At 36.0% G+C, this 13,551-nt stretch overlaps 1 protein-coding gene across 1 annotated transcript in view; it reads left to right on the plus strand.

Moving 5' to 3' along the window:
* Window positions 1-13,551, plus strand: part of LOC150077517 (diuretic hormone class 2-like) — an 87,144-nt gene that overhangs the window by 55,301 nt on the left and 18,292 nt on the right. The window lies entirely within an intron of this gene.

The raw sequence follows: 13,551 nt of genomic DNA on the forward strand, positions 1-13,551 counted from the left end.
CATCTGCTATTGAAAAAAAAAGAGGTGACGGTACAAAGGGAAGTAGAGAGAGAACAATTTTAATTCCGCACAGAATACTTTGATTATTGTTCTTTTACCAGCCGGAGCTGAAAACACAAAGGGTGAGATGAAAAAACAGTTCAAAGAAGTTTGGTAAGTGCATTTAATTGGATTTATCCTTATTAATAAAAAAAGAACATCCAGAAAATACTAAATAAAGGAACTGATTCACAGAATGTCCTTCATCTCTTATCTGAAAACAAACTGAAAATTCTAAAATTGTCTTTAACTGTTTATTAATTAAAACCGCATATACAATAATTGCTGTTATTATAATAAACTGCTACTTATTTAACTATTATCTAATTCCTTAGACCAATGAGTAATATTTAAATCACTATATTAATTCTTTATTGATATCGTTAACACAATATTGCAATTAAAAAAAAAAAGGAGGAACTGGACGTTTCCTTGAATTTATCACCTCCCAGAGCAACAGAAGGAAGTTTATTCCAGCAATCAACCACCCGCTGGCTAAATGAAAATTTCCGCAAATCTATTCTATAACTGTCTTTCTTCAATTTGAATTTAGGCCCCCCTCAGGATCGTAATCTGAGCAAGAGGAAGAATCCAATCAGCATTGAGCTTGCTCACTCGTTCAAGGTCTTATACACTTCAATCAGTTCACCTCGAAGGTTCCTAGTCTCCAGATGCTGCAATTTGCAGAAGTTAAGCCTTTTTTGGTAAGAGGACCCCCTCCGTTCCCCTTACCAATCTTGTTGCCCTTCTCTGTACTCGCTCAAGCAACTCTACATCCTTTCCCCTACTAGCAAAATTCCTGTATATCGCTGACAATACCCCGATGTGTAGGTCAAAGATTGATAAGACAAAAGATCCATACTGATGTTTTACTGAAAATCTGGTGAATTTAGTTCGCAAGATATATACTGCACACGAAGGAAGATTATTTAAAAGAATACAAGTAGATATGATAATTTAAAAGAGGAAATATCAGTTTTGCGCGTTTAGAGTAGAATTGTAATTAGATGTTAGCTAGCTGAAGCAGAGCTTAAGATTGGTTTGGAAGAAAGGAGTGGAATTACAATTCTAATTTATTGGAGCATCCAGGAATTTATCTGTAGAAACGTGTCACGCAGCAGATACTAAGCATCATTGTGATATGGAGTGAGATTTCAAATTGAGGAATCATTAAACTGTCTTTTGGATAGAGTCTAGTTAAAAAGTCGGTTTAATAAGGCCTGAATTTAACTTTAACTACGATTTCTTCTCCCTATTGAAAAAGTATATGGAAACTAATATTTCAAAAACTCGTGATTCTTTAAATGACACACACGCATACAGTATTGGATATAAAAGTTGGCTGCCAGAAAACGAATCAAACCAGTTTTCAGTTACTGGAATGAAAAACCATAGTTTTTCAATTCCACATACTAAAAACCGACGAGAAACATAGCAGGCATACTCGCTAGGGAGTGTTCGGCAGAGATTTGATACTTCTCGTTTGATTTTAAATTCCACCAATGCAAACTGGTGTTAGAACATAAGAAATCTTGATACATGACACATTTATGCCCTAAGGCCCTTGTCAGTAATCTAAACAAGTTACTCCCCTCACGACGAAGCTTAATTTTAATGATATAGCAAAGCATTCATTGGAATTTTATACGCTCAGCAAAGAACTTCTTACTACTTGTGGATGCAGCCAAAATGACGGTTTCAGTTGGTCGATGAAGCTGTAAATTACTGACAAGGCCCTATTTCATCACTGGACTCCTTTGCAGATATCTTTTTTTTTTGCTTTTCCATATGAAACTTTTCTTCTTTTTCACGTTTCCGGGCACAAGGCAATTGAAACTATTTTCACACTCCACCAACGCTGATGACTTCCCTTTATAAGATCTTACCTCTAGGAATTTCTCAGCAATTTTCCAGAGTTGAATATTTTTATATTCAACTCTGGAAAATTTGAATTTGGCCATAAAAGGCATTTAGAATCACAAGCAATGCGAAGTTTTAGAGATCTTCAAGTACCGCGTTAATAGACTAGTAAAGAATAGCGAAATCTTAAAAAACGGTACTCACCTTAAATTAATCTGCGATGGCTTACTCAGGCAACGTGGTTAATTGGTTGAATTGTTAAATTAAATAAAATTAAAAAGAGAGGAAGTAGGTAAGTGTTGACTGAGTTAAAATAAGCGCAAGGAGACAGAAGCGTACACATCCTATCCTTGGTTGTCATTGAAGTAAAGAAGCAAAAGAATAATTGAAAACTAACTAGGTGAATATGGTGAAGCCAATAGTCGTTACGAGGACTTTCGTTGGTTAAAATGTCTTCAGTTGGCAATGTGTGAAGAGCGAACGCGCGTGGTATTTAAACATTAAATTATACTCTCGTGATGCCTTTTTTGACATGTTGGAACTTTAATCGCGAGAGGTTCCAAACTGGGGAAAGATTGAAGGAGTGTTTGGAATTTAGAATTTTGAGTGGTGCCGGTACTATTCAATAGCCAGGGCTTCATATTGAAGTATTTTGTAGCTGGATTTTAGTTTTATGATGGAAATGGCAGAGTCAATGAGGGGGTTGCGGTTGTGAGTCTGGGCATGAATTGTAAGATCTGTAACAGATTGGTTAGACATGAGACTATGGAAATGATAATATGCACGGGTGTTGGATGTTTTTGATGAGCCAAATTTGGGTAGCATTTCCGATGTAACATGTGGTACAGTTTGGTTGACAATTAATGAGGTATATTATATTATTGAGGTCGCTTGTAGGATATTTGTGTGTGTCTTTATAGGCGCTGAAGAAGGATCCTAATTTGTTGTAGGTGGAAAAAACAAGGGAGATATCAGTGTCGTTAAATAGACGGCGGAACTGTCCTACAAGTTCATTGTGGTAAGGGAGGACTGTGCGGATGTTTGTTTTATTATTGGCTTTGGTTGGATTGTTAAGTTTAAATTTTATTTTTAGCGATGGAGATTGTGTTTAAAATAAGTTGGTGGGGGTAACCTCTGGATATAAATTTGTCGGTGAGATATTGGATCTCGTTGTAAACGTCGGTTGGTAAGGAGCTGTACTTTAGTGCATTGTGAATTTGATTATATAAAACTGCTTTTTTAGCCAAATGTAGGTATTTGCCGGTGTTTGTATTTTTCCTGAATATTTTCGTATTTCATTTTCAGAATCAAATATTTGGCTTACCAATGGGCCTAGGCATTTCAGCCCCATTGTCCGAAATATACCTAGCCGCCATTGAGAGCCAAATTCTACACCCCTTTCCCCCTGAACTAAAACTATACATGCGTTACGCCGACGACATTCTTGTAATAGGCAACAGATCCATCATTGATAACCTCTTCATAAAACAACTCTATACACGACAGACTTAAATTCACCCTTGAAATTGGATAAAACAAACAGATAAATTTCCTCAATCTCACTATCTATATAACAGACACAAAATTAAATACGAAAATTTTCAGAAAAAATACAAACACTGGCAAATACTTACATTTTGCTTCCCATCACCCCCCCCCCCCCAAACACTAAAAAAGTAGTTTTATTTAATCAAATTTACAATGCACTAAAATACAGCTCCTTACCAACCGACCTTTACAACGAGATCCAATATCTCACCGACAAATTTATATCCAGAGGTTACCCCCATCAACTTATTTTAAACACAATCTCCATCGCTAAAAATAAAATTAAACTTAACAATCCAACCAAAGCCAATAATAAAACAAACATCCGCATAGTCCTCCCTTACCACAATGAACTTGTAGGACAGTTCTGCCGTCTATTTAACGACACTGATATCTCCCTTGTTTTTTCCACCTACAACAAATTAGGATCCGTCTTCAGCGCCTATAAAGACACACACAAATATCCTACAAGCGACCTCAATAATATAATATACCTCATTAATTGTCAACCAAACTGTAACACATGTTACATCGGAAGTACCCCTACCAAATTTGGCTCATCAAAACATCCAACATCTGTGCATATTATCATTTTCATAGTCTCATGCCATTAACTCTGCCATTTCCATCATACAGAATACTTCAATATGAAGGCCTAGCTATTGAATGGTACCGACACCACTCAAACCTCAAAATTCTAAACTCTCCTTCAATCTTTCCCCAATTTGGAACCTCTCGCGATTAAAGTTCCCCCATGTCAAAAAAGACATCAGGAGAGTATAACTTAATTTTTAATTACCATGCACGTTCTCTCTCCATACATTGCCAATTGAAGACGTTTTAACCAACGAAAGTCCCCGTAACGGCTATTGGCTTCACCATATTCACCATATTAGTTTTCAATTATTCTTTTGCTTCTTTACGTCAATGACAACCAAGGATCGGATGTGTACGCTTCTGTCTCCTTGCGCCTATTTTAACTCAGTCAGCACTTACCTACTTCCTCCCTTTTAATTTTATTTAATTTAACAATTCAACCTAAATATTAACCACCCTGCCTAAGTAAGCCATCGCAGATGAATTCAAGATGAGTATCGTTTTTTAAGATTTCGCTATTCTTTACGAATCACAAGCATAAAAGGCATGTAGTTTTCATGTTAATTAGCGGTACTTGCTGAGAAATTCGTTTTCAGTTCTATCTGAACAGAAGGTTACCTGAAAACCTACTCTCTGAAGTAGAAAGAGGACCTTTACATTTCTCATTTCAGACTTTCAGTATTTTACTGGTATAGTCTGTTTAGAAGCTTGTTTGTTTTGTTTTTAGGAGCATTAACAACTAAGGCCATATTGCTCCGGGATATGCGGTGGTCATTCTCTGACCTTTCCGCATCCTCCATATTTGGTGGTGACGGACTCGAACTCCGGTCTAATCAAGAAGCGTGTGCTACGCACTGTTGCTCCTTCCCACCTGGCTACGGAGGCGTCTGTTTAGAAGCCAAAACAAATTAAGCTACCACGAATCATTGAGTTGTCAGTAAATTACGATGTGCGGTGGTTAGTTTACCTATTTATCTGGATGAAACACCAGAATTTCTGGGAGGTATGCATGTTTAATTCTTGCCCAAGGCCGAATAATTTCTGCCACATGAAAAAATGAAACTAAAAACGATACCTGCCATCTTGAAGGAATTTTAAAGGTTTAAATTCACAATTTAAATCTTTAAGTCAATTTAAATCATTATAGTCAATTTCATGCCAAGATTACGTTATTAACATCAAGTATTTACATTACCTTTCTATGAAAAACATGTAGATTAGTGCAAATGCATCATTTTAACATAGCTATCTACCAAAGTAGTTGAATTAATTAGTTAAATTGGCATCGTTTTGGTTATATCTCAAATTGTGACTGCCTTCAACAACGAGTTCTATGACAATTAAATGAACTACCCAAACTGTTTTCGCCAATTTACTTGTTTATAACCCTGCAAGGTCGGAGGAGTTTACAATTAATTTAGCAATGAATGAAATTGTTAATGGTTTTCAACAGTTATGAGGGCTTGAACCACAGTTCATTGAGACGCGTATGCTTCTGCACTCTCATGCTTCACTACCCGGCTACATGAAGCCTGTTTTCCTTGGTAAACTGACTTATGGGACCCTGTATTACAAAACGATTCTACGAGTTCCATCTCATGTTAGTTTTGATGAGTTAGAACAAAACTTTCAACGTTTCAGCAAAAGTTTCCGGGAGGGCGTTCATGATGGGGAAAGAAGTGAGCAGCCATCCACATCTCAAACTGCTGAATTTGTGAAAAGAATTGAACAGCTGATCCTCAATTACTGGTGAATAAGAATTAAGCAGAGATAGCTGCTGAGACCTGGATAAGCTTTGGATCAGTGTAGTGCATCATTCACAATGATTTTAATATGAGTAAAGTCTCAGCACGGATTGTTCGCTTGTCGAAAGAGAAGAGATAGATATGATCTGCTGAACTGATCACCATGTGTCAGCAATCCCGACCATTTTTTCCCAGATTGTTGACCTACTGGATAATTCGTGGACACATCACTTTGACCCATAAACAAAGTAGGTTTCGAAACAATGGAAACATCCAATATCACCAACTCCTAAAAAGCCCACAGTGCAGCCATCTGCAGTATAGGTGTTGCTGTCAGTTTTCTGGGATGAGATAGGCATTATTCCCACACATTACCTGGAGAAGGGTACCACCTTCAATGCACATTACTTATTGAAGCAATTACATGCAGCAAACATATCACTGATCTTTGTCTGAGTCAGAACTTTATATCTTGTCACACCCATCTTATTCACCTAGCTTCACACCTTCTTTCTCTTTCCACAGTTGAAATCATATTTGCGTGGAAAGTATTCTTTTGGCAATGCAGAGGTAATTTCTGCGACAGAAGCCTATATTTTCAAGAGTAAAGTTAGACCTTATGAGAAAATGGAATAAGGAAGTGACATAAAAGATTGTAGAAACGTGTCGCTTTGTGCGGTAACTACATAGAGGAGGAGTAATATAAGTTCCAAATCTCAACCTCCTGGAATAGTAAAACATGGTCAGGGGAAAGCTTTTTGATATCCCCTCATATTGATGGTATTAGTTACCTACATAAATCTCTAAAGCTAACGATTTTAACGAGCAGAGGTCTAGAAACGCTTATAAATGAAGGGTGAACTCAATATGTATGGATTTTCCTTCCGTCTTCCTGTATTACAGCTAGTTTGAAAACAAAGACCTTTCTAATGTAATCATTACTGAAAAGCAAGAGCGACTTTGAAGAGTCGAGATCGGGTCGATGGACATACCCTGAAACTGAAAGTTCTGATTGTTGAGAGTGCATACGAAAAAAAAACTTTAATTTAGGTATTGGATTGAACTTTCGGACTATCAGAAGTATATAAATTTTACGTATTTTTACAGAAGAGAAATAGGTAATACAGTCCAAAAATATAGTACTTCCAATTATTAAATATCATGCTATTTCTTTCTGCTTATGCCTCCTTTCTGTAGCTAACGATAAGGTTCAGTGGTCCATATAACCACTTTTATTTTCCTGAATAGAATGGCAAGTAAGCAGAAATTCTTTCCAATAGATTCCTGAAGACCTCTTCTGGATATAATTGGAAACACGCACACAAGAGGAAATAGGACAACGCAGAAATTTATTGAGGCAGCAAAGAAACCGGCTAGCTAGGTCGTTTCTTAAGAGACTTGAAATGAGTTTGATTACCAAACAGAAACTGCTCGCAGTCAGAAATGGTAGAATGAGAAACAAACTTGATGCAACTAATTCTTTGTAAGCGAAGACACGGATGCATATAATTTCTGTTAAAATGCAAGGTTTTAGAATTCACTTTAAACCGGGGAAAAAGTACTGAAATGGCCACACTAAGATTCATTATCTTTAATTAATTAAATTTTATTTTAGGACATATTAGTTTTAATTTATAATTTATTTTTAGCGAAAATGTCTTAAGGGTTATTTTTTTACGAAGACTAATCTTATGTAATTTGCATGCAAGATTTAAATCTTCCTGTTTTAATTAAATTTAATGTCTTTGTATGCGGAAAAATCAAGAATAAGATTTGTCAAAAAAAACTTATCTAGGATTACAGCACCCATCCCCAGCTTGCTCTAGTGATTCTACCTTTACCTTTGTTACGTTTATCACAAACAGAAGAAAAAAAGCTTGTTTAAAACAAAGTATCCTCCATCCAAAGAGATGCACTTGAGAATTTTAAAGCGTGCAGGCGAGAAAATTTTGTTACAGCCTGATAAAATATGATCCTTTATTATCCGGGAGAGTAATTTAGGAAGAAATAGTAACTACTTACTGCAGCTAAGAAAGACATAATTAATTAGAGCAAACTAGAATGATTAAAGGGAACTACGTGAAGTGACATCTGTTCTTTGACACTTCTGTGAATTGTGTCGGCGTCGGTTCGATAAAAGGATTTGAATTCAAAGTTCGTTATTGAAGTTCCTTTCAACATGTATACCATTAATCCTAAAAATTAATTTTCTTACAAACCTGACATCTTTAATTACTTTTATTCGGTCAAAAAATGAAATAGTAATGCAAAAAACGAAGCCTATTGAAAAAAAATATATTTAAACACAAAATATTGAGTTATTAAAACTCTGTGAAGAAATTAATCTGGTATTTTTTTAACATTCTTCGAATTAAGTTCACTGAGTTACACTCGAGATTGTCACCGTAATAGGGCACTGGTCATTTTCTTTTTCCTCAGCGTATCCCCAAGATCAGATTCATTATCTTGAGAAGGTTCAGCTTCCAGTTGTTTATAATGATTTCCTACATCCCACTGTTATCGATTTCCGGGCTGGCAGTGAGTGTGAGATTCTCTTGCTCTTTAAAGCTACTTTTTTTTCAGTAACTCGGAAAAAACAAAGGTGTCGTGTGTATTTTGTGATACTTAACTTATTTTTTATTTCGAATGTTGGCTAGTTTCAATTTTTGATTGTTTATTCTTGAAACAAAACTTGTTTCGATATATTCTTATTGTGTTGCCTTCCATTAAGTAATTTTTCATCCCAGTTTTAATTGATCAATTATTTATTGTGTTTCTCTGGGCGTGTTTTTGGAGTGTGGGGATGGTCCCTTCTCAAAAATTTGGGGAAGGGACCTTCCCCAAAAATTTGGGTGAAATTAAATTCTTGTTTTCATTAACATATTCCTACGGAGCATAATAAACATTCAGCTCCTAAAGATAGGGATGCAAACTTTGTAGAGGCGTATAAATAGGTGCCTCAGGTTTAGCAATTACTGACCATACTAAATAGAACCATAGCAACAAATATAAACTGAATGTACTTGTAAAATTGGATTATAATCATTCAGTTTAAGTAAAGATATCTATGATAAGCCATTGGATTTCAGTCTTACCCAGTTGTGGAGTCTACTTCTACTATTTTGAGGAGTACCATTTTCATTTCTTAAACTGACACGTTTCGATTCACTAATATTGTCAGTTAATCTATTATGCTTCAAATTACATATTGATTGTAACTATGCTTTAATCCACATTTTTAGTCATAAATTTCGACTGTTTAATCTCGATTAATTTTAGGAGGTGAAATCACATAAAAATACGTTTCTAGTAACCCTGTGTTTGATATTCCGAAAATTAGGCCACACATTACAGCTACTAATTCAACTGTCATCTTTTCTTTAATGACTCTTAAGGCACCCTTAAATATTCTTACAAACCCAGAGTACCGATAATAGTACGAATATTTTCTTTAATACTTCCAAAGTATCTATATAAGCTAAGAATTTGATATTTTTAGAACTTAAACCTGTGCTCGGGGCCCTCGATCACGTGAGGAATTTTTATGGGCCTTTTTCACAAATTTGGCTGAATTATTCGGCCCCAGGAGAGGGTAGCATGATTTTTATCCCTGGTTTTTCTTCCTGAAACAGAAAGCAAACCTCAGAACACAAGCGATTTAAAGAAATATTCACGCAGCAACATGCCTTAGTCTAATGCTCCAGAATCCAAATACAACAACGACAGGACTATTAGTTACAGAGGGCCCTTATTCGAATTCTCCCACAGATTTGAAGAATTTCGTAAGATCTCTTCAATTGGAGCTGCATAATAAAAATAGATTTTATATTAATTAGGTGGGATACTTTTGAGCGAATTATGATGGATTGGATTAATGTTTCGGATTATAAGTTTTTCAGCCAGTACAACTTACAAATCGTACAGATATTCACATCGTGTATAATATCCCTCACATATTATATACAATGGTTCAATATACTGTGACTAAAAACCAACGAGTTTTAAATTTGTTTCATTTCTTGAAATTTATAAAGTGATTGTAATTTTCAGCCTCATAATATTTCAGAAATCGAACCAAGTTAACTTGTTAGTGTTTTAACTATATATTTTTTGTTTTAAATTATTCATTGCTTGGAGAATCTCCCTATTTCCTACCAGTCTTATCTGGATAATTTAACTTTCTTTCTCATTTGAATGACTTCACTATCTGAGTATATATGTTTTCATTGAGATTTCAAAGGCTCTCAATCAAGGCAGAAATCCATCATAATTCTGTCATTAATATGATCTTTTACTTCGAACTATGTCATCATCATCAGCCATTTTCAATCCACTGCAGGATGAAGGCCTCTCCAGCAACTTTCCAGTTCCTTCTGTTTTGAGCACTGGCCATCCATTTACTACTCAAAAACTCATGAATTTCATCTATCCATCTCCGCCGTTTGTCTTCCAGGTTTTCTTCTAGCTCCTCTTGGGTACCATTCTGTTATTTTCTTAGTCCATCTGTCATCATGTCTTCTAGCTATGTGTCCTGCCCAAGACCATTTTAGTTCTTTAGTTTTGATAAGAATGTCCTTTACTTGAGTTTGCTGCCTAATCCATGTGTTTCTCTTCTTATCTAACAGTCTGATTCCCAATATAATTCGTTCCATTCTTCGCTGTGTAGTTCTTAGCTTCTCTTCCATTCTTTTGGTGAGTGCCCAAGTTTCGCTTCCATAAGTCATGGTGGGGAGTATACATTGATTCATTATTTTACGTTTCAGACAAACTGGGATATTGCTCTTCAGTATGTGACTATATTTCCTGAATGCTATCCATCCAAAATTTATTCTTCTCTTGACTTCCAGCCATTTATCATTATTACAGCTAATAACTTGTCCCAGATAAGTGTATGACTCCACCTTTTCAATTACTGCTCCTTCAATCATTATTTCCCTTTCCGTGGCATACTTGTTCATCATTACTTTTGTTTTAGCCATATTCATTTTTAGTCCAAAATCCTTACTAACTGTGCATAACTGATTAAGATTTTCCTCTAATTCTTTGGGATCGTGGCTTATGACCACAATGTCATCTGCAAATCGTAAATGGTTTAGGTACTCTCCGTTCACATTGACTCCTTTCTGCGACCAGTCTAATCTTTTGAAAGCTTCCTCAAGGGCAGCAGTAAACAGCTTCGGAGATATTGTGTCTCCTTGTCGAACTCCTTTCTCGATTTTAAATTTCCTACTGTCTTTGTCTAGTCTAATAAAGGATGTAGCACTCTCATATATTTTCTTCAAAATCATAATATATGGAGTATCTATGCCTTTTCTTTCCAGTGCCCCAAACATTGCCTTATGCTGTATGGAGTCAAATGCCTTTTCATAATCCACAAATGCCAGGCATAATGGTGTTTATATTCATTTGCTTTCTCCATTAGCTGTGATATTACGTGAAGGTGATCCATAGTTGAGAATCCTGTCCTAAAGCCAGCTTGCTCTTTCGGTTGATTCTCATCAAGTATTCTTTCTAATCTGTTAGTAATGACCCTTGTGAACAACTTGTAGATATGCGATAACAAGATAATTGGTCTATAATTTCTAATTTCTGATTTATCTCCTTTCTTATGCAGCAAAACTATGATTGCATTATTCCACTGCTTAGGCATCACACCTTTTCTAATGCACTTTGTGAAGAGCCTTGCCAGTTTTTGTGTTATGTCTCTTCCTCCCAATTTTAACAACTCTACAGTAACTTCATCTTCCCCCGGGGCTTTCCGATTCTTCATTTTCTTCAATGCATGTTCTACCTCATCAGGAAGGATATCGGGTATGTCGTATGTGTTGCTACTTTGCAATCCATCTTCCCCACTGCTGGTATCATTCCCTCGCTCCTTGTATAATTCTCTATAGTAGTCTTCTGCTATTTGAATTATGCCTTCTCTGCTGTTTATAAGTACACCATCGCTATTCTTCAGTTTCAGTATCATTTGTCTTTCTGTATTACTGCTCATGGCTGCTGATTTAAATCCTTTGTTTTCCCTTAATGCTTGTTCTACTTTTCTTGTGTTAAATCTTCTTATGTCCTCTCTGAGTCTCTTTCTAATGGCTTTGCATAACTCAGTATACTCAATTTTCTCCCTGTCAGTGTTTTTCTTGCTCTTCATTTGTCGTCTTTGGTTCATCATGACAAGTGTTTCTTGACTAATTTTTTCTTCTTTGGATTTCTGTTTCCCTATAGGTTTCTTGGGCTTTATCACTTTCAGAAAGTTGTAATATTCCTCGTCGATATCTTGGTCCTGAGCAGTTTGCAGAAGCTCAAACTTGTTCTTCAGTTCCAGTACATACTGCTTTTTCTCCTCCTCTGTTATTTCAAAGACCTTTGTATTATCTACTCGAGTCAGTTTTTTCCTTTCCTTTCCTACATCTATATCAAGTGTACATCTTACCATTCTGTGATCACTTCCAACATTTACCTTATTCAGGACGGTAACATCATTCACAATATATCTTCTGTTAGTGAGGATGAAGTCGATTTCATTAGTTGTTAATCCATTTGGACTCTTCCATGTCCACTTTCTGTTCACCCGTTTCTTGAAAAAAGTGTTCATTACTGACATTCCTTGAGATTCTGCAAATTCCACAAGAACTATGTCATGCTAGTTACTAACTCCTCACATGCTTTCCAGTTGACCACTTTATTCAAGAGATCAGGAGACAGCAATGCTAATTGATTCTGAACTGAGAAATAAGTGAAGATATGGCCCATCCTCCTTAACTAAAGAGGACGTACTGTATTTGTAATGCAATTCCTTTCATTTTTCCACCTGTTTTCACTGCTACCATAACGCCTAGAGTTGAACGAGTGTACATTTCGAATCCACCGCGAACAACTTATTTGCAGTCAGCATATCCAAAACCTCTATTCTCAACATAAGGATAAACTTCATGTTGATATCGGCAATAAACCGAATTTAAGTAAAATCTGCCCTTCTCACAAGTAATTTCAGCCCAGAACATGTACAATGAACTTAATTTACTCACAAGTAATTTCAACCCAGAACATGTACAATGAACTTAATTTACTTTCGTTTCGTTACTATTATGAAAGTTTTACTAACTGAGCAGAAACTGGCCAGTTGGCAAAACTTTAGATATTTGTCCACTAATTTGAAATCTAAGTTCGTCAGGTCCTGTCGGAGGTATTTGCTTGATAGATCTTTGTAAATTTGTTGGTATGGAGCTAAGCATTTCTGAAGCTCCCTTTTGGACTTTCTCCTTTCAGTCGAAGGATCTGCATTCAGAAATAAGATTATAATTGCTGGGCTAAGTTCATGCCTTCCTTTAGTGTAATGCTTTTATGCTTTTTTAGTGTAAAATTTGGCACTTCAGAATTTTAATCTGCGCTGTCATCCTCTGAATTGATTTACCTTCGATGCCATTTCCACCAAATCCGCTTCGCAAGTTTCTTTTTCTACCAGTAATTCTTGAATGTCTTCAGTTGTCGTATCATCAAAACCTTCCCTTCCTACCGACTTAGCAAGTTCTATCTCACCGATTCCGTTTTCTGCCGGTTCAACCGTATTTCCCTAATGAACTGACTTTTTCCAACACGCATATGATGTTGACGGTTTTACTTCTTTGAGCGATAAAGCTATGATTCCAATGCAGTCCGTCCATAACTGAAAAACGTTTCCATGCCTTCATCAATCCATTGTAACGATTTTCTGGTGTAATGAGTTTTAAAGGTAGATATAATGCCTTGATCTAATGACTGAATT

The sequence above is a fragment of the Mastigoproctus giganteus genome, chromosome 12, assembly GCF_048544385.1.
Source record: "Mastigoproctus giganteus isolate SK-2022 chromosome 12, ASM4854438v1, whole genome shotgun sequence".
Classification (NCBI taxonomy): Eukaryota; Metazoa; Arthropoda; class Arachnida; order Uropygi; family Thelyphonidae; genus Mastigoproctus; species Mastigoproctus giganteus.